This window comes from Bos taurus, chromosome 21 (genome assembly GCF_002263795.3).
Source record: "Bos taurus isolate L1 Dominette 01449 registration number 42190680 breed Hereford chromosome 21, ARS-UCD2.0, whole genome shotgun sequence".
In the NCBI taxonomy this organism is placed as follows: Eukaryota; Metazoa; Chordata; class Mammalia; order Artiodactyla; family Bovidae; genus Bos; species Bos taurus.
In genome coordinates, this window is record NC_037348.1 from 35,876,972 (window position 1) to 35,897,485 (window position 20,514).

A 20,514-nucleotide genomic window follows, 5' to 3' on the forward strand; every position below is an offset into this window, starting at 1 on the left:
GATATGTCTTTTAAAAGGAATTTGAAAGACCTCTATTGAAGAATGCCAAGCTAACTATCAAGAAAGTTAGAAAATGAATTACTCTATCAGGAGCAATAGAAGACTCTGAGGGACTCTGCAGTGCATGCCAAACATGGTTCAACATTAAAATACCGAGCACCACTTGCCCACTTCAGTCAAGGAACAGTAAGGAGGTAAGAGATAAAGTCTCCTAGTTTGCCAGAATCCCATTAATTCTGATTGAGGGAGCAAGACGGACTTTTACCTAGATGAAATCATAGGAGGGTGTGAGGTATAGCTCTGATAATACAAAGAAATCTTAGTGAACAAAGCTGATTCCATCTAGAAACAGTTTCTTCCTTTGATTTACAGGAATTATACCATCTTGGCACTTATTCTTGTTACATAAGATGAGCTATGGCATATATTTAAGATATGAGATTTCTAAATGATGCTTTTGGGGCATTGTCCATACTAGGAATTAGCAAACTTTTTTCTCTGAAAGGTCAAACAGTAAGCATTTCAGCTTTGCAGGCCACATGGTCTCTACAGCAACTACTCAGTTGTATGGCAGTAGAAAGATGTGGAAGAGAGTAGGCATGGTTATTCACATGGAAGAGTATGGACATGGCAGAACTTGGCCATGATTTCTGCTGCTGATGCTGCTAAGTTGCTTCAGTCGTGTCCGACTCTGTGCGACCCCATAGATGGCAGCCCACCAGGCTCTGCTGTCACTGGGATTTGCCAGGCAAGATTAATGGAGTGGGTTGCCATTGCCTTCTCCGTGGACATGATTTCTGACCAGATTACTATTGGCCAACCCAGACACACCTGGCATGTGCTCAGTTCAGTTCAGTCGCTCAGTCATGTCTGACTCTTTGCAACCCCATGAATCGCAGCATGCCAGGCCTCCCTGTCCATCACCAACTCCCGGAGGTTCACTCAGACTCATGTCCATCGAGTCAGTGATGCCATCCAGCCATCTCATCCTCTGTCGTCCCCTTCTCCTCTTGCCCCCAATCCCTCCCAGCATCAGAGTCTTTTCCAATGAGTCCACTCTTCGCATCAGGTGGCCAAAGTACTGGAGTTTCAGCTTTAGCAGCATTCCTTCCAAAGAAATCCCAGGGCTGATCTCCTTCAGAATGGACTGGTTGGATCTCCTTGCAGTCCAAGGGACTCTCAAGAGTCTTCTCCAATACCACAGTTCAAAAGCATCAATTCTTCAGCACTCAGCTTTCTTCAGAGTCCAACTCTCACATCCATACATGACCACTGGAAAAACCATAGCCTTGACTAGATGAACCTTTGTAGGCAAAGTAATGTCTCTGCTTTTGAATGTGCTATCTAGGTTGGTCATAATTTCCCTTCCAAGGAGTAAGTGTCTTTTAATCTCATGGCTGCAATCACCATCTGCAGTGATTTTGGAGCCCCCCAAAATAAAGTCTGACACTGTTTCCACTGTTTGCTCATCTATTTCCCATAAAGTGATGGGACCACATGCCATGATCTTAGTTTTCTGAATGTTGACCTTTAAGCCAACTTTTTCACTCTCCTCTTTCACTTTCATCAAGAGGCTTTTTAGTTCCTCTTCACTTTCTGCCATAAGGGTGGTGTCATCTGCATATCTGAGGTTATTGATATTTCTCCTGGAAATCTTGATTCCAGCTTGTGCTTCCTCCAGCCAAGCATTTCTCATGATGTACTCTGCATAGAAGTTAAATAAGCAGGATGACAATATACAGCCTTGACGGACTCCTTTTCCTATGTGGAACCTGTCTGTTGTTCCATGTCTAGTTCTAACTATTGCTTCCTGACCCACATATAGGTTTCTCAAGAGGCAGATCAGGTGGTCTGGTATTCCATTCTGTTTTGGAATTTTCCACAGATTATTGTGATCCACACAGTCAAAGGCTTTGGCATAGTCAATAAAGCAGAAATAGATGTTTTTCTGGAACTCTCTTGCTTTCTCCATGATCCAGCAGATGTTGGCAATTTGATCTCTGGCTTCCTTGCCTTTTCTAAAACCAGCTTGAACATCTGGAAGTTCATGGTTCACATACTGTTGAGCCTGGCTTGGAGCATTACTTTACTAGTGTGTGAGATGAGTGCAATTGTGCAATACTTTGAGCATTCTTTAGCATTGCCTTTCTTTGGGATTGGAATGAAAACTGACCTTTTTCAGTCCTGTGGCCACTGCTGAGTTTTCCAAATTTGCTGGCATATTGAGTGCAGCACTTTCACACCATCATCTTTCAGGATTTGAAATAGCTCAACTGGAATTCCATCACCTCCATCAGCTTTGTTCGTAGTGATGCTTTCTAAGGCCCACTTGATTTCACATTTCAGGATGTCTGGCTCTAGGTGAGTGATCACACCATTGTGATTATCTTGGTCATGAAGACCTTTTTTGTACAGTTCTTCTGTGTATTCTTGCCACCTCTTCTTAATATCTTCTGCTCCTGTTAGGTTCATACCATTTCTGTCCTTTATCGAGCCCATCTTTGCATGAAATGTTCCCTTGGTATCTCTAATTTTCTCGAAGAGATCTATAGTCTTTCCCATTCTGTTGTTTTCCTCTATTTCTTTGCATTGATCGCTGAGGAAGGCTTTCTTATCTCTCCTTGCTATTCTTTGGAACTCTGCATTCAGATGCTTTTATCTTTCCTTTTCTCCTTTGCTTTTTGCTTCTCTTCTTTTGACAGCTATTTGTAAGACCTCGTTAGACAGCCATTTTGCTTTTTTGCATTTCTTTTCCATGGGGATGGTCTTGATCCCTGTCTCTTGTACAATGTCACGAACCTCCGTCCATAGTTCATCAGGCATTCTATCTATCAGATCTAGTCCCATAAATCTATTTCTCACTTCCACTGTATAATCATAAGGGATTTGATTTAGGTCATACCTGAATGGTCTAGTGGTTTTCCCCACTTTCTTCAATTTAAGTCTGGATTTGGCAATAAGGAGTTCATGATCTGAGCCACAGTCAGCTCCCAGTTTTGTTTTTGCTGACTGTATAGAGCTTCTCCATCTTTGGCTGCAAAGAATATAATCAATCTGATTTTGATGTTGACCGTCTGGTGATGTCCATGTGTAGAGTCTTCTCTTGTGTTGTTGGAAGAGGGTGTTTGCTATGACCAGTGTGTTCTCTTGGCAAAACTCTATTAGCCTTTGCCCTGCTTCATTCTGTATTCCAAGGCCAAATTTGCCTATTACTCCAGGTGTTTCTTGACTTCCTACTTTTGCATTCCAGTCCCCTATAATTACCACATACTAATGATAAAGAGTCTCCATTAGTAAATACTGCCAGAAAATCTGATTAGTATATTTGCAAAAAAAAAAATCTTGACCATATCACTTCTTTCTTTTCCTTCCTCCATTCTCCCCACTGAGCCCCAACTTGTCTCTAGGGTAAGAAGGATGAATTACAGACCAGTTACTAACATTTGTCTTCCTATACTGCTAGGATGTGAGCTCTGTGAGGTTAGGCATTTTTCCCATATGGTGTTACCCATATGGTGTTGTGGGTAGGAAATGTAAACTCATACCTGGACTATGTGTCAATTCCATTCAATATGTATCACTGTCTGTTTCAGAGTACAAGTGGCTGGTTGGCCTCCTCAGTGGATGGTGGCATGCTGGGACATCACTCTCAGAGTCTGCTGCTGTAATGTTGGATAGTTAACAGTGGCAGCAGCTAAGTCATCCTTGGTTAGTGGGAGCCCTTGCTGGTTGGCCCATGGCACCTCCATTCATACATCCAATTTTTTAGCACTGGAATGGCTAATAGGGTCTGGCTGACACCAACTGGTCAAGCCATTCTTTTGACTTCTTGGCTGTTTAGTGCCTCTTCCATGATGGTATTAAATTCTACACAATGGAAGAGTGTTTTACAGTCGATAAACTCCCTTCTCTCCAATTTTATATTCTGCCCTTGTTGATATATCAATCTCAGGATTCAGTCCCATTATATGCTTCCTTAGCTTGTGTTGACACATGTTGCTGAGGTGCTGAAACTTCTTCAATTACAGTTTCTTTCTTACCTTAGCCAGCCCAGTGTTTCCCTGGCTGAGCATCCTTGGGACTTAATTCTAGTTACTGGTTTGGTGGCAAGAAGATATGAAGAGAGAGATCTTGAGTTGAGGGTGTATATATATTTTTTTCATTAAAAATAGATGTTTCTGCATCATTTTCAAAGAAAAGGAGGAGAATGCTAGCCTATAGCAGGGAGGATGGGGCCACTGCAGCCTCAAAGGATTCAGAGAATCCGGGGGATTAAAGATTTAAGTGCACTGACTAGATATGCCTATCCCAAGTGTCAAGGCCTCAGAGCTTCCCAACCAGTGCCTTGAAACCTGCGTACCAGAGTTACAAAGTCTAGGAATTCAACTTTACCAAAGCACCACTATCTTTATAAGTGATTCTAACCTGATCCAAAGATTATCTGCTTTTACCAAAATCAGATTGATTATATTCTTTGTAGACAAAGATGAAGAAGCTCTATACAGTCAGCCAAAACAAGAGTGGGAGCTGACTGTGGCTCAGATCATGAACTCCTTATTGCAAAATTCAGACTTAAATTGAAGAAAGTAGGGAAAACCAATAGAACATTCAGGTATGACCTAAAATAAATCCCTTATGATTATACAGTGGAAGTGACAAATAGATTCAGGGGATTAGATCTGATAGAGTGCCTGAAGAACTATGGATGGAGGTTCATGACATTGTACAGGAGGCAGTGATCAAGACCATCCCCAAGAATAAGAAATGCAAAAAGGCAAAATGGTTGTCTGAGGAGGTCTTACAAATAGGTGTGAAAAGAAGAGAAGCTAAAGGCAAAGGAGAAAAGGAAAGATATAAGCATCTGAATTCCAAAGAATTCAGTAGAGTTCCAAAGAATAGCAAGGAGAGATAAGAAAGCCTTCCTCAGCAATCAATGCAAAGAAATAGAGGAAAACAACAGAATGGGAAAGACTAGAGATATCTTCAAGAAAATTAGAGATACCAAGGGAACATTTCATGCAAAGATGGGCTCGATAAAGGACAGAAATGGTATGAACCTAACAGGAGCAGAAGATATTAAAAAGAGGTGGCAAGAATATACAGAACTATATAGAAAAGATCTTCATGAGCCAGATAACCATGATCATGTCACTCACCCAGAGTCAGACATCCTGGAATGTGAAGTCAAGTGGGCCTTAGGAAGCATCATTACAAACAAAGCTGATGGAGGTGATGGAATTCCAGTTGAGCTATTTCAAATCCTAAAAGATGATGGTGTGAAAGTGCTGCACTCAATATACCAGCAAATGTGAAAAACTCAGCAGTGGCCACAGGACTGGAAAAGGTCAGTTTTCATTCCAATCCCAAAGAAAGGTAATGTCAAAGAATGCTCAAAGTACTGCACAATTTCACTCATCTCACATGTTAGCAAAGTAATGCTCAAAATTCTCCAAGCCAGGCTCAACAGTATGTGAACCATGAACTTCCAGATTTTCAAGCTGGGTTTAGAAAAGGCAGAGAAGCCATAGATCAAATTGTCAACATCTGCTGGATAATCGAAAAAGCAAAAGAGCTCCAGAAAAACATCTACTTCTGTTTGACTAGGCCACAGTCTTTGACTGTGTGGATTAAAACAAACTGTGGAAAATTCTTCAAGAGATGGGAATACCAGACCACCTTACCTTCCTCCTGAGAAATCTGTATGCATGTCAAGAAGCAACAGATAGAACCAGAAATGGAACAACAGACTGACTGTTTCCAAATCTGGAAAGGAGTACATCAAAGCTGTATATTGTTAACCTGCTTATTTAACTTCTATGCAGAGTACATCATGCAAAATGCTGGGCTGGATGAAGCACAAGCTGGAATCAAGATTACCAAGAGAAATATCAATAACCTCAGATATGCAGATGACACCACCCTTATGGCAGAAAGCGAAGAAGAGCTAAAGAGCCTCTTGATGAAAGTGAAAGAAGAGAGTGAAAAAGATGGCTTAAGACTCCACATTTAGAAAACTAAGATCATGGCATCCAGTCCCATCACTTTTGGCAAATAGATGGGGAAACAAACGAAACAATGACAGACTTTATTTTTGGGAGCTCCAAAATCACTGCAGATGGTGACTGCAGCCATGAAATTAAAAGATGCTTGCTCCTTGGAAAAAAAGCTATGACCAACCTAGACAGCATACTAAAAAACAGAGACATTACTTTGCCAACAAAGGTCCATCTAGTCAAATCTATGGTTTTTCCAGTAGTTATTTATGGATGTGAGTGTTGGACTATAAAAAAAGCTGAGGGCTGAAGAACTGATGCTTTTGAATTGTGGTGTGGAGAAGACCCTCAAGAGTCCCTTGGACTGCAAGGAGATCCAACCAGTCCATCCTAAAGGAAATCAGTCCTGAATATTCATTGGAAGGACTGATGCTGAAGCTGAAATTCCAATACTTTGGTCATCTAAGGTGAAGAATTGATTCCTTGGAAAAGACCCTGATGCTGGGAAGGATTGAAAGCAGGAGAAGGGGACAACAGAGGAAGAGAAGGTTGGATAGCATCACTAACTCGATGGACATGAGTTTGAGTAAGTTCCAGGAGTTGGTGATGGTCAGGGAAGCCTGGCATGCTGCAGTCCTTGGAGTTGCAAAGAATTGAACACGACTGACTGAACTGAACTGAAGCTGTAAGAGCTGTGAATTCCTTTATCAGCTATCAAGGAGACTGATTTTAACACTTTGTTAACCATCCTCAAGCTTTGTTTTCTCCAGTGAATACATAGCACCAGCAACAGTTATCCAACCCCATTGTCCTTATGATTACTCACTCTCAATCTCGCAAATACTTGAGGCACTGCATTATCTATCGCATTCCCTTCCAGAACCATACAATTTGAACTTCCCACTGGCGAGTCTGAACAGTTGAATCAGTACAGTATGTCAGAGATAAGCCTACTTTCAGACTTGCCCGTGGACTGGTAGGTAATCCGGTTTGTAGATTCTGTCTCCTTGGTCTACTCTAAGCATCAATTATCCTTATGTCTGCAATCAGATTTCCTAGGAAACAAACTGTGAGATGAAGAGTTACACACAGAGAGTTTGGGTATGCTTTTGGCAACACCTGTGAGGGTTTGAAAGACTCAGGATTGGGAGACATTCAACTGCAATAGAATTACAACAAATTTTTGGTCATCCCATAGGGAAACTCAGTCACTGGGATGGCTGTTCAAAGTTGTTGCAGATTGTGGAAGGAGGGTCAAGGTCTTTGTACGTCTGTACCAACCAGTAGTCAGTGGATGTAAGTTGCTCCTGAGAAGGGGATGTAACTGTAGGTAAGGTAGCTAACTCCCTTTCTGGAAAATTCCTAATTGGAAGAGATTTTTTATCAGTGAGCCATCAGCAGGCAACATCCTAGCTACCAAAAGGAATGAGTTCCTTAAGTCTGAATGTGGATCAGAGATGTGAATCACAACATTTAATTAAGGCAATAATAGTGAAAGTGAAAAGGAGAGGATATATTTGAGATTTACTTACGAAGTCAAAATGACAGGTCTTAGACATTGGGTTTGAGGAATCAGAGAGAGGAAAGAGTATGGAGTAGCGTAAGATTTTTAACTTGGATGGCCAGGAGAAGAGAGATACCATTCATAGAAAAGTGAAAAATGGTAGGATTAGTCAGAGTTGGGGGGAAAGACAGTAGTTAAATTTCAAACATTATTGGTCACCTGTGGAGCATTTAATGGGGATTATAAATTATTTGGAAATAAGGATCTGGTAATTATGGAAGATTTTAACTGGAAAATTATAGCTATCAATTTAAAGAACATAGTTTGTAAAAGATCTACAGAAAAAATATATAACAGAGAAGAAATAAAAACCAAGGTTGAAATCTGAAACATTTTAAAATGCAGATGAAGACAGCAAAATGGTTCTAACCAAGACCATAGACACTCTCCCAATGACAAATCTAACACACATTTTGAAGTTTTTGGCCGGCCAAACTGGCATATCACACTTTCTACCTCTGGATGGATCCAGAGTTCCCCTCTAAGGAGAAATAGTTGGTGCCTGTTGGAGTATGTGGCCAGGAGGGTTTTATCACAGACGTATTCAAATTATGTAAATTTGTTCTTTCTCTTCTTTTTTCCTTCCTTTCCATGGACAGTTCATTCCTAAAGGCATTAAAGTGGGGCAAAGCATTTCAGGTCTCCTTGCTCAAGGCAGGGAACAGTTGTGGTGGGCCAGAGTATAGTACTGGGATCTGATCAAGGTGAGCAGGATGTTGTCCTGGGAAAGCAGTAGTGTGGGGTGTCAGAACCCAAGGAGGGGGAGATGGGGGAAGGTCTTCTGGGGTGATGACTTGGCCAGGGAGGTAGAACCCAAGTAGGATGAGGAGAGTATTCATGCACGGGGTTAAGTCTTACGTGGAGTATTAGAGACCAAATGGATGAATAGGGCATTCTTCCCCATGGAAAACAGTTTTACTAATTATCAAATGCACAATAATATATTTGTATATTTGCAAGCTTTGATCATATTTCTCTTTCAGGTCACATTTGATACTACTGCTAACTGTCATACTTGAAACATTTTCTTTGCTAGGCTTCTAGGGCAGCTTTCCTCCTAAATAATTTTCCTATTTCCTTCATATCCCCATGCAGACTTCCATTCTATCTACTCTTCTTTATATGATGGTTTCCTTCTCAGCCTTCTATTTTTTTCCTCTACCTACCCTTCCTGAGTGACCTTATCAACTGCCACGGATATACCATCAGTATTTTGCAAGTCCTGTATATACTAATTAACACTTCCCTGCAACAGTTTGGAACTAAGGGCTATTTAACACAAAAAACTTACAGAACATTTCTTTCTGATTTCCCAGAACTAGTTATCTCAAACCACTATTTCAAGCATCTAGTTTGAAGAATGCTTCCAAGTTCTCCAACTCATTATTGTCTCCTCCAAACCACAACTTCTTTATCATTACTCTTTTATTCTGTGAGATGGCACAAACCCCTATCCAACTCTCAAAGCCAGAAGCCATGAAAATAACAACTATGACCTCTCTTTTCCTCTTATACTTAGTCACTCACTAAGTCCTAATGATTCTGCTTTGTACATCTTTCTTGAAGTTCTGTCTCTATTTCTCTTTCCCATTCTCATGGTTATACCTCAATGCAGACTCTTTTCTTCTCTAAACAAGATTATTGAAAATGTCTTGGTCTCCAGTCTTTTTTCCTCCAATTCTTTCTCCATACTACTTCTGGCGATCTTTTTAGCTGAAAATATGATTGTGCTATGCTCCTGCTTGAAACTGTTCAAAAAGTTTCCATCACCTAAGCAAAACATCCACGTTCCCTGGCATTGCCTGTATAATTCTTTATCACCCCAACCCTGATGCTTTTATACTTAGCTCCAATAACAGTAACATTCTACACATTTGGGTTTGACTGTGATGACATAAAACAGGTTTTTATTGAGGCATATCTGTGTTCTGCCAGGAGTTTTTCAAGATAATGAACTGTCTTCATTTGTGTGCAAGAAAATTTGCCCTTGAAACAAATGTGAAAAGTGTATAGAACATTTATATCCTACAGTCAATGAGCTTCTGAAATAATCAGAATTGTATTCTAGGAACAGGAGATGAAACATAGCACAATGACTGCAAACCTACCCATCTCCTGAAATTTGATTTTGTGAAGTTGATTCTATAAATATGAAAGCAAAAACCTTTCAAATCATTTTTATGAATGAAAAGAGACCTTTACTTACTTCTGCAGTTAAAAAAAAAAAACAAAAAAAACCAGTGGGGAGGAGCAGGAAGATATGATTGAGGCATTCCCCTGGTCCTCTTTATGGCCTAGATGAATCTTGAAATCCAAAATATCTTCTTTTGAATATTATCTCCTCCTCAGGGATGTGTTCTGCCTCTTAAGTTTATGAAATAGCTTTAAGTAGAAAAAATAAGTGAGCCAGTCACATGTCCTGTAGGCAAGGCAGGTAGACAGGAAATTGGAAGTTTGCAACCATTTTACATTATTAAAATATCATGAAAATTCTTGGCCATTTGGTGATGTTAGCAATATTCCAATAAAAAGTGCTAGGAAAATAAATTCATTTTTGAGTCTATTTCTACAGGCCTATACCTAGTGTTTCTCAAGGGACTGCTACCTAACCACTTCTGCTTAGCCAAACAGTAAGGCACAGGGAAGTTGAATTTGAGGATATAACTGTACTCCCCCATCTGTTTCTGGGGACATCTTTACAATCTTTGAATTCATTTATATCCACTTCCTTAAATGGTGAGATATTAACACACAATGAAATCTACTTGCTGATTAGGACTATAGGTTGATTGCACTATGTCCTTTACAGAACATATGCCATTGCCTTGGGCATCTTAGATGTTCAATAAATAATAAATACTTGTGGATTCAACTTTAATTATATTTAATGTCATTCTGTAGGAGAGATTTGACATTGGGAGATTTAGCTGTGCAAAGCTAATTCTTCTATCAGTGCATTTCTATTATTCCTATCTCTGTGGATGCACAAAAATATAACAGCATATTTGGTATTTTTACAAGTCTTCTTTAAAGCTAACATTAGAATTCACCAACTGTATTTCCAAAAAAAAAGCTCTCTTTCAAAAAAGTAGTATTTCTGCTTTATTGATAACTTGACAAGCTACATGAAATCAAAGAAATAGACCTAGGCAATGGGATTTGAAGGAGCCCACTCCAAGAAAATTTCTATTCAACAGAGCATCCAGATCACCTAAGCAAGGATACTGAAATAGTGCATACACTTACATAACAAGCCGCAGATGATGATAATTGAGGACCAGTGGTTCAGGAGAATGTGTCTGACCATTCTTGAGCCCATAGACACGTCCAAGGTGCTGATTAGGCTTCATGAAAGACAGCCATTCTCATTGTATCTTTTTTTTTTAACCTTAATTATGCTCCTTCAACTTGCATTTTTGCTGTATTTGACTAGACAATGACAATCTAAGTACATTTCCACAGAATGTGCAATTTCCATAGGAATGGAAAGTGCACTTGTCGATTTAAAGTTCGCTTCTTGCTGTTCATTTGATACTTTACTTCCCACATGGACTTAAAGTGCCCCACTTGCCCATGGAGCTGGGAATGAGTATATCAAGACCAAGATTCCCCTCTTATCATCAGAAGAAAGTGCCCAGTTACTGGGAAAAATGCCAATAAAACTTTTACATCTTTTTGTTCTTTTATTTAAATAACCTCTGTGAAAGTGAGTTTTTCTTCTTAAGTTTTATCATCTGTAGTTTGAAGAGCTGTGTGTAATTATTTAAGACTAAATTAAAACATGACAGGATTTTTTAAAGAACATAGCTTATTAGGGTCAATTGTTTAAAAAATCATATTTTAGAGAATATGGATTAATGCTGGGTTCTCTAGAAGGATTGTCCAACAAAAAATGATTTTTTTTTAAGTTTCCACTTTTTTTTTTTCTTTTGTAAATTATTTTGCCTGTAAACACAGACATTCTTTTCTACCATGACACCACCATTCTCTGTTCTCCCATCCTCGCCTTACTAGAACATATCTGGTTTAAGATAAACAACAATCTATTAAAAAAATAAAAAACGTTTACCTTACCTTAGTAAAGTCAGTCTAAGGTAGTAATTGTCATTGCCTATAACATGGAACATGAAATACAGTTATCTTTGAAAGTATGCTATGGCTTTCAACATAAGACAGATGATTTCATCAAAATGTCCAAGGACCCTGGTTTCATCTATGGGCACCTTTCTTCTAACATAGCTCCAAGAAGAACATTCAAGAAGGATTTACCAAGTGTGTGTTCCATATTAGGCACCATTTGTAGAAGTGGATAGGGCAGACGTGGAATTCACTTTTAACTGAGGGTGGTAACTGGGAGAGCTTCCCTTTTGGCTCAATGGTCAAGAACCTGCCTTTAAAGCAGTAGCTGCAGGAGACACGGGTTTTATCCCTGGGTCTGGAAGATCCCCTGGAGGAAGGCAGGGCAACCCACTCCAGGATTCTTGCCTGGAGAATCCCACGGACAGAGGAACTTGGTGGGCTATAGTCCATAGGGTTGCAAAGAGTTGGACATGACTGAAAGGACTTAGCACACATGCATGCATGGTAACTGGGAGGAGAGAGGTGATAAATATGACCCTTTCAGACTGAGATGTATTGTAACAAGCAAAAATCAACAAGATGATGTGTTAGAGAATATTCCAGCTCTGTACCGATGAACAACATCAAAAAAACCAACCTATACTTAGTGGGTTAGCACAACCTTTTATTTTGCCAACCAACTGCAGTTTGGTCAGGTCTTAGCTGGGACAGTTCGTTCCTACTCTTAATGGTAGCTGACTTTACTCGCATGGATTCAATTTAACACTGGCTGTGGGCTGTTCTCCATGTGGGCCTTTCCTAGTACTCCCTCACAGCAGGAAGCTGGGATCCATGAGCACATACCCCAGGAGACTCATTGGAAAAGACTCTAATGCTGGGAAAGATTGAGGGCAGGGAGAAGCGGGCAACAGAGGATGAGATGGTTGGATGAAATCAATGGACATGAGTTTGCACAAACTCCAGAAGATAGTGAAGGACAGGAAAGCCTTAAGTGCTGCAGTCCATGAGGTTATAAAGAGTTAGATACAACTTAGCAACTGAAAAACAACCACCCCAGCAGACAGGAAGAAGTAGCTGCCAGTCTCTGATAGCCTGAGCTGGACACCCAGAGAAGCATCATTTAGGCTGTGTTCCATTGGTTAAGCAATCATGAGTCTGCTCAGACTCAAGCGAAAAGGTTTATATCCACTTCTTAATGGAAAGGAAGGCAAATAATTTAGCAATCTTTAATTCACCTCAGAGGGCAAATGAAGGGAACGGTCATAAAAGAACTCACGGAGGAACTGACATTTAGGTTGAGACCTCATCGGTGAGAAGGAGCCTGAGGAGTAGGCTCACTCAGAATTCATTCACCAATAGTTACTAAATGCCTCTCACTCACAAGGTGGGGCTCAGATAGTAAAGAATCTGCCTGCAATGCAGGAGACCTATGTTTGACCCCTGGGTCAGGAAGATACCCTGGAGAAGGGAATGGCTATCCACTCCAATATTCTTGCCTGGAAAATTTCAGGGCCAGAGGAGCCTGGCAGGCTATAGCCCATGGGGTGGCAGAGTCGAACAAGACTGAGCAACTAACACTCACCCATAAGGTACTTTTAAAGACACCAGACATAAAAGCATGAATAAGGTATTGTATTATCTCTGAAGGGTTATATTCAAATGAGAGAGTAAAATATGTAAAAGAATAGTGACAGGGCAATGCAGTAAGGTATCTAGGTGTTGTGGGATTACAGAGGAAGGGATCCTTAAACCTGATGGAGAATTCAGATACGCCTTCTCAGAGGAGGCAAAGTCTCAGCTGCCATTTGAAAGGCAAATCTCTCAGATAAAGAAGAGAGAAAGTGAAGACTCTGGGAAACAGAAGCAAGGAATGAGTGTTTGCAGATATGAGGAGGTGCAGGGGAAAAGAAAAACCCAGCTGCAAGTTAACGGAGATGGCTTGGTAGGAGGCCATTTATGAACAGTGACTGAAACTGAGGCTAGAAATGAGGCTGTGTCTGGACCATGACAGACCTTCAACACACAGAGTTCAGTGGTGTGCCTGCTAAAGAGTCAGGAATTTATCTTGCAGGTAATGAAAAGCCGCATGATGTTCTACTTAAGTCACTGGAGGCAGTGCAGCTAATAGAATTACACCATGTATGTAACCTGTCTGTCCTTTTTTAAATGTTGAATGCTCAGTTGAGACCACAGCTCCTGGAATTTAAAATGACTGAGTTAAAATTCTGGTATCATGACTTGCTTAGTGCAACCTTGGATAAGTTACTTAGTCTCTCTGTGTCTCAGTTTCCTCCTCTGTAAGATAGAAATAACAGTCCCCCTTCTCACTGATTTGTTGTGAGAATTTACAGGAATGATTTCATGCAAAGCATTTAGAGCTTGGCATGTAGTAAGCACTCAGTGCTTTTAGTATTATTTATTACATAGTCCCAGCCCATGCCCATCTTCTGACCCCTCCTCTGAGTTAAGGCCTAGGCTGATGGAGCTCCCATACAGCTGAAACGGTCACCCCATGCTCCTGGAATTAAAATTTGCCACTGTAAAGAGTCAATTTTAAATATAAATTAGAACATTTATCTATCTCTACCACATTTAATGTAAACAAAGATAGTGTTTTGCCCATTAGAAAAACCTTCTGGGATGAATTATATTCTTCCAAACACTAAGTCAGTTTAAGCAGAGCTGGTAAAATAGACAAAGAAGCAACCAAAAAAAAAAGAAGTGTTTTTCCCTCTCACCCTGCCCTCTGAATACTTCTCCTTAAACCCAAGTCACATCCTATCCTTCTTTCCCTTCCTCCTTTGCCCCCTCCCTAGACTCCTTCATTGCCTCCCTCCTACGGATTCATTTCCCTTTCTTATATCTAGCTAAAGAAAATCTATTAATATCTTCAATTAAAAAAAAAAAAAGACCGTCCACTAGCCTTGTAGTTAGCTTCTGATTGAAAGAAACTATTTTATTTTGAAGCTAAACTGCTCTCTCTCAGTTGCCAAGCAGTGCTTCGAATAAGAAGAAATCTTTCTTACGAAAGAAAATGACCAACTTTACAGGAAAAAAAGGCATTCCTCCAAATCCAGTTCAACCCAACCATTTTAAGCAAATGCTGACCAGTAGGCAGAACTCCTGCCTAGCTTGCTGGACACTGTTGGTGACCAGAAAGAGCTGGGGAAGAATTCATAATTTCTCCATTCCAACACCCTCCTGTACATGTCTGTGCTCAGGTGGGGGCACACGCCAGAGGTCGTGGTGTGCAGTGAGCAGCTGGATCTGAGCTGTTCTTCTGAGGGCAGTGGCTTCTTTCTGTCATCCTGTGCACAGAGGAGTGTGTCTGCAGGCACGTGGAGAGAGCGGATGCATTCTGACCCTTGTGGCAGCTGATCAGGATGATTGGCTAGTAGTGGCGGCTTTGTGAGTGTACAGTGTATAACAGCCAGCAGGAGACAGACAGTGTTGGGAGAGGAAAAAGGCATCCAAAGCCAGTGCCATTAATATGGAGATTCAAAACAGCAATTTCTACCTCACTTTCTGAAATTAGAGGCTCTATATGGTGTTATTATTGTTATTTAACATGTATTGAATGCCAACTGTGAAGCAGATTCTGAATGGAATGTTAAGCAGCTACAATCTCTACCCAGTGGGTTGCAATGTACATAAGACAACACAAAAGAAACGGGAGGAGGGGACTGGCTCTCACCTACACAAGTTAAGGGTGCCGATTCCTCTTTGCTCCAGGAATCCTTGGATTTTTCTGACTATTCTCTTTCCAGCCTCCATCAGTCACCTTTGCGGTGCGTGCACGCACCTCCAACCTCACTCTGAGTACATCAGCCATAATGAACAAGTGCTCCAGAGTAAAGTGGAACTATTCAGTGCTGCTGGGTCTGGAAGTGCTGACATTGGTTTTCTAGGGAACACATTCTGTATTGATAAATGTCAGGACCCAAAGAACAAATTTAATTCAAGGCAAGTCCAATTTGACTTCCCCAGATAATGGCACAACACCCAACCTCACTGAAGAGTGTGTGGATGGAGGAGTCTCACTCTAAGAACGTGGTGTTTAATCATCTTGAAAAGATTCAAAGGTCATCTACTCCTTGCTCCTCATTAGCCACTCTGGGAATTTTTACTGTTGTTTGTCTTGATTCTCCCTTCACGTTTGATTTATCTGCTTGAATTTGAGATACATGTTTAAGCAGAAATGGCACATTTATTTAATGCAAAGCAAACTGACTCCTCATATTTATTATTTAGATCAATAAATGGACATCCTAAACACTCTTTGCCAAAGGGCACAAGTACAAACTTTAAAACACCAGAGTCAGCAGCATTTCCAAAATCCCATTTTAAAAGCAATTTCCTCAAAATAGCCCCTTCTCAAGGATCACCAGGTTGGAAAGTTATGCTCTGGGCTTTGCGAGTCACTTGACTAAGGCTCTACCCATGAAAATTAAAAGGGAATTCCATAAACAAGTGAAAGTGTAAGATATAAAATAAAGGTGGTTGTTTGAAAATGAATATTTAATACTTTCCAGAAATATGGGAACTAGGTTATATTATGGCTTGAAACATGGCTTTCCAAACTGCTATCTGTAGAACTACTAATAAGTGAATTCTCAAAGCTGGTCTATAGTTCTGATGGTGATGGTAATGGTCAGAATCTGTAAGTTGTACTGAACAAGCTTTAAGAAATGTCTACTGGGTCAGATTAGAAACCTCTCCTGAGCCAAGAAAAATTAACATAGAAAACCACTGTATCAGAAACAAACAAAATGTAGCCAATCTTTGCAGACAGGGAGCAGAATACAGCAGGGACTCTGTACAGAGGATTCCCACGGGAAAGCTGAATTATGGTCATGGGTTTTTCTTCACTACCTCAGGCACAGAAGTCACACCCAGGAGTTATAAACAATGGCTTTGTAGGTGACCCACTCTATCCCTCATATTTTCAGCCCCATACCCCTCACTGTCTTGGCTATACCATGAATCCTTCTTCTAACTTGACATAGAATTCCACAGACCTAGACTTGCTTCATCCTTGAAACCATCGACCCTCATTTCTCTTTCAGCTTTAGGAACCCTTTACTTCTTACTGGGATTCAGCTTCAGCCTCACCAAGAGCTCTGTTTCCTCGATTCTAGATTGTTCTTCCAAACTACTTGCCTGCAAAGCTACTACTCGCTCTCTGTGGGTTTTTCTTTTACCACATTTAAACACACTTAAGCTTCTCTCGGGCTTCCCAGGTGGCTTGGTGGGTAAAGAACCTGCCTGCAATGCAGGAGACACAGGAGATATGGGTTCAATTCCTGGGTCAGGAAGATCCCCTAGAGGAGGGTACAGCAACCCACTACAGCATTCTTGCCTGGAGAATCCCACGGACAGAGGAGCCTGGTGGGCTACAGCCCATAACTCCCAAAGATTCAGACACGACTAAAGTGACTGAGCATGCATGCAAGCTTCTCTTATCTCATAAAAAGCAAAAAACTAAATTCTTCTGCTAATCTTATGCCCCTCCACTGCTGTTATTTACCCTTTTCCCTCTTCCCAACCTGGTGCCATGCAAGGTCTCCGCATTGTTACCTCTTTAACCCACTGCCATGACCCCAGTGGAATTGTTCTGGTCAAAGACACTGATACCCTTTTTTGACTAAAAGATACTAATCTGAAAGGCTTTTGCATTCCACTGATGGTTCTGTTGGTGCATTAAAAAAATATGTATTTCTGTTGGAGTATAGTTGATTGATAGCATTGTGTTAGTTTCAGGTCTACAGCAAAGTGATTCAGCTATATATATTCATTTATTGATTCTTTTTCAGATTTTTTTTCCCATATAGGATATTACATAATACTAAGTAGAATTCCTTATACAACAGGTCCTGGTTGATTATCTATTTTATATATAGTAGTTCATTTCAGTTCACTTGCTCAGTCGTGTCTGACTCTTTGCAACCCCATGAACCGCAGCACACTAGGCCTCCCTGTCCATCACCAACTCCCGGAGTCCACCCAAACCCATGTCCAGTGTGTCAGCGATGTCATCCAACCATCTCATCCTCTGTCATTCCCTTCAAATCCTGCCTTCGATCTTTCCCAGCATCAGGGTCTTTTCAAATGAGTCAGCTCTCCGCATCAGGTGGCCAAAGTATTGGAGTTTCAGCTTCAACATCAGTCCTTCCAATGAACACTCAGGACTAATCTCCTTTAGGATGGACTGGTTGGATCTTCTTGCAGTCCAAGGGACTCTTGAGAGTCTTCTCCAACACCACAGTTCAAAAGCATCAATTCTTCTGTGCTCAGCTTTCTTTATAGTCCAACTCTCACATCCATACATGACTACTGGAAAAACCATAGCCTTGACTAGATGGACCTTTGTTGGCAAAGTAATGTCTCTGCTTTTAATATACTGTCTAGGTTGGTCATAACTTTACTTCCAAGGAGGAAGCATCTTTTAATTTCATGGCTGCAATCACCATCTGCAGTGATTTTGGAGCCCAGAAAAATAAAGTCAGCCATGTTTTTTACTGTTTCCCCATCTATTTGCCATGAAGTGATGAGACCAGATGCCATGATTTTAGTTTTCTGAATGTTGAGCTTTAAGCCAACATTTTCACTCTCCTCTTTCACTTTCATCAAGAGGCTCTTTAGTTCTTCTTCACTTTCTGCCTTAAGGGTGGTGTCATCTGCATATCTGAGGTTATTGATATTTCTCCCAGCAATCTAGATTCCAGCTTGTGCTTCCTCCAGCCCAGCGTTTCTCATGATGTACTCTGCATATAAGTTGTGTGTATATGTTAATTCCAAACACCTAATCTGCTGCTACGTTTACCCAATCTCCTCACCATCCATGGAGGTGGTTGCGTGAGTGCTCAGTCACTAAGTCGTGTCTGACTCTTTGCAACCCATGAACTGTAGCCTGCCATGTTCCTCTGTCCATGGAATTTTTCCATGCAAGATTTCTTGAGTGGGTTGCCATTTCCTCCTCCAGGGCATCTTCCCAATCCAGGGATTGAACCCACGTCTCCTGCATTGGCAGGAGGATTTTTTGTTTTTATCACCGGGCCACCTGGGAAACCCATGACATGGAAGTAGTTAGCAGCCCCTAATAAAAGGAAACACAACTAGACATAATGGGGACACTGGAAGTTTCTCCCTTTTATAGATGACCTTTCCTAAGGAGCTCAAGAATGAGCCAGCCCAGGTTTCAGACCAGCACAGGTCCAATGTTGTGCTGTGTCTCATTGCCTAGGCTGCCTTTAGCCTCCTTAGTACACACTCATCCTCTTAAGATTCCTTAAATTTCCATTGACATCGTTTCGGTTTTCTTCATTCTTTCCTGGTTGCATATCATTATGAGAATAACTTCTGAAGGCAATATGTAAAGAAAATCTTTCATATAGTTAACAAAATAAAATTACCCTTGATAATTACTGAAATTGCCAGTGAAATGTAAATGTGTCAAGATGTTCACACTGTAAGAGTCATATAGGGATTGAAACCTACTGAGAGGATAATGTATTCAGGTTTCCCTGCTCATGCTCAGTTAAGAGCAAGCATTAAGTCATTAAGTCGACTTAGTGACAGCACCCCCAGTATTTTTTTTGTCTTTTTTAACTTTTAATTTTGAAATAATTTCAAATTTACAGAAATGTTGCCCCCGCAAAATGCCAATTACTCCAGTATTCCTTCACCCACATTTTCTCTGTGTGTCTCTCCCTCTGTTCCTTTGTCCCTCTCTTCCTTCCTCTCTCTCTGAATATATATTTTCTGAATCATTTGACAGTTATTTGGAGACATTGTGCTTCTTTACCCCTAAACATTATAGCTGTGTATTTCTTTTTTTTTCACCTTACGTATTTTTTTCCTTTTTAAAAAATAATTATTAATTCATTTACTTTAATTGGAGGCTAATTACTTTACAATATTGTAATGATTTTTGCCATACATTGACATGAATCAGCCATGGGTGCACATGTGTTCCCCATCCTGAACCCCCCTCCCACCTCCCTCTCATCCCATCCCTCAGGGTCATCCCAGTGCACCAACCCTGAGCACCCTGTCTCATGCATTGAACCTGGACTGGTGATTCATTTCACATATGATATTATACATGTTTCAATGCCATTCTCCCAAATCATCCCACCCTCACCCTCTCCCACAGACTCCAAAAGAATGTTCCATACATCAGTGTCTCTTTTGCTGGGTCATCATTACCATCTTTCTAAATTCCATATGTATGCATTCCTATACTGTATTAGTGTTTTTCTTTCTGACTTACTTCACTCCGTATAATAGGCTCCAGTTTCATCTACCTCATTAGAACTGATTCAAATGAATTCTTTTTAATGGCTGAGTAATATTCCATTGTGTATATGTACCACAGCTTGCTTATCCATTCGTCTGCTGATGGACATCTAGGTCAGCACCCACATTATATACGTCATCTTGCTCTACCTTTTTCTTCCTATGTACAGAGTGAAATTTTTATACTTTTAAAATACTCAAAATAATCTCAAAGTTACAGAGATGCTACAATATATAAATACAATATATACAAAATATAAAGAATTTTTCCTCAATGATTAGAGAAGTAAGTTGCCCATATAATCATGATAAGCAACCCTCATCATCCTAATACTTCAGCATGTATCCAACAAAGGCATTCTGCTATATAACCATAACGTGACCACCAATATTAAAAAATTATGGGTGTATCAGACTTCAGTTAATTGAGTGTATCTCAGTTTCCCCATATGGTCAATTATATATAACTCCTGGTTGAAACCTAAAGTATGGCAGGATACAGAAAGCTCCTGACCAGCTGGTAATAATCAACAGAATTCATCACAACTGGAATAACAAACGAGGCTTAGGCAAAGGACA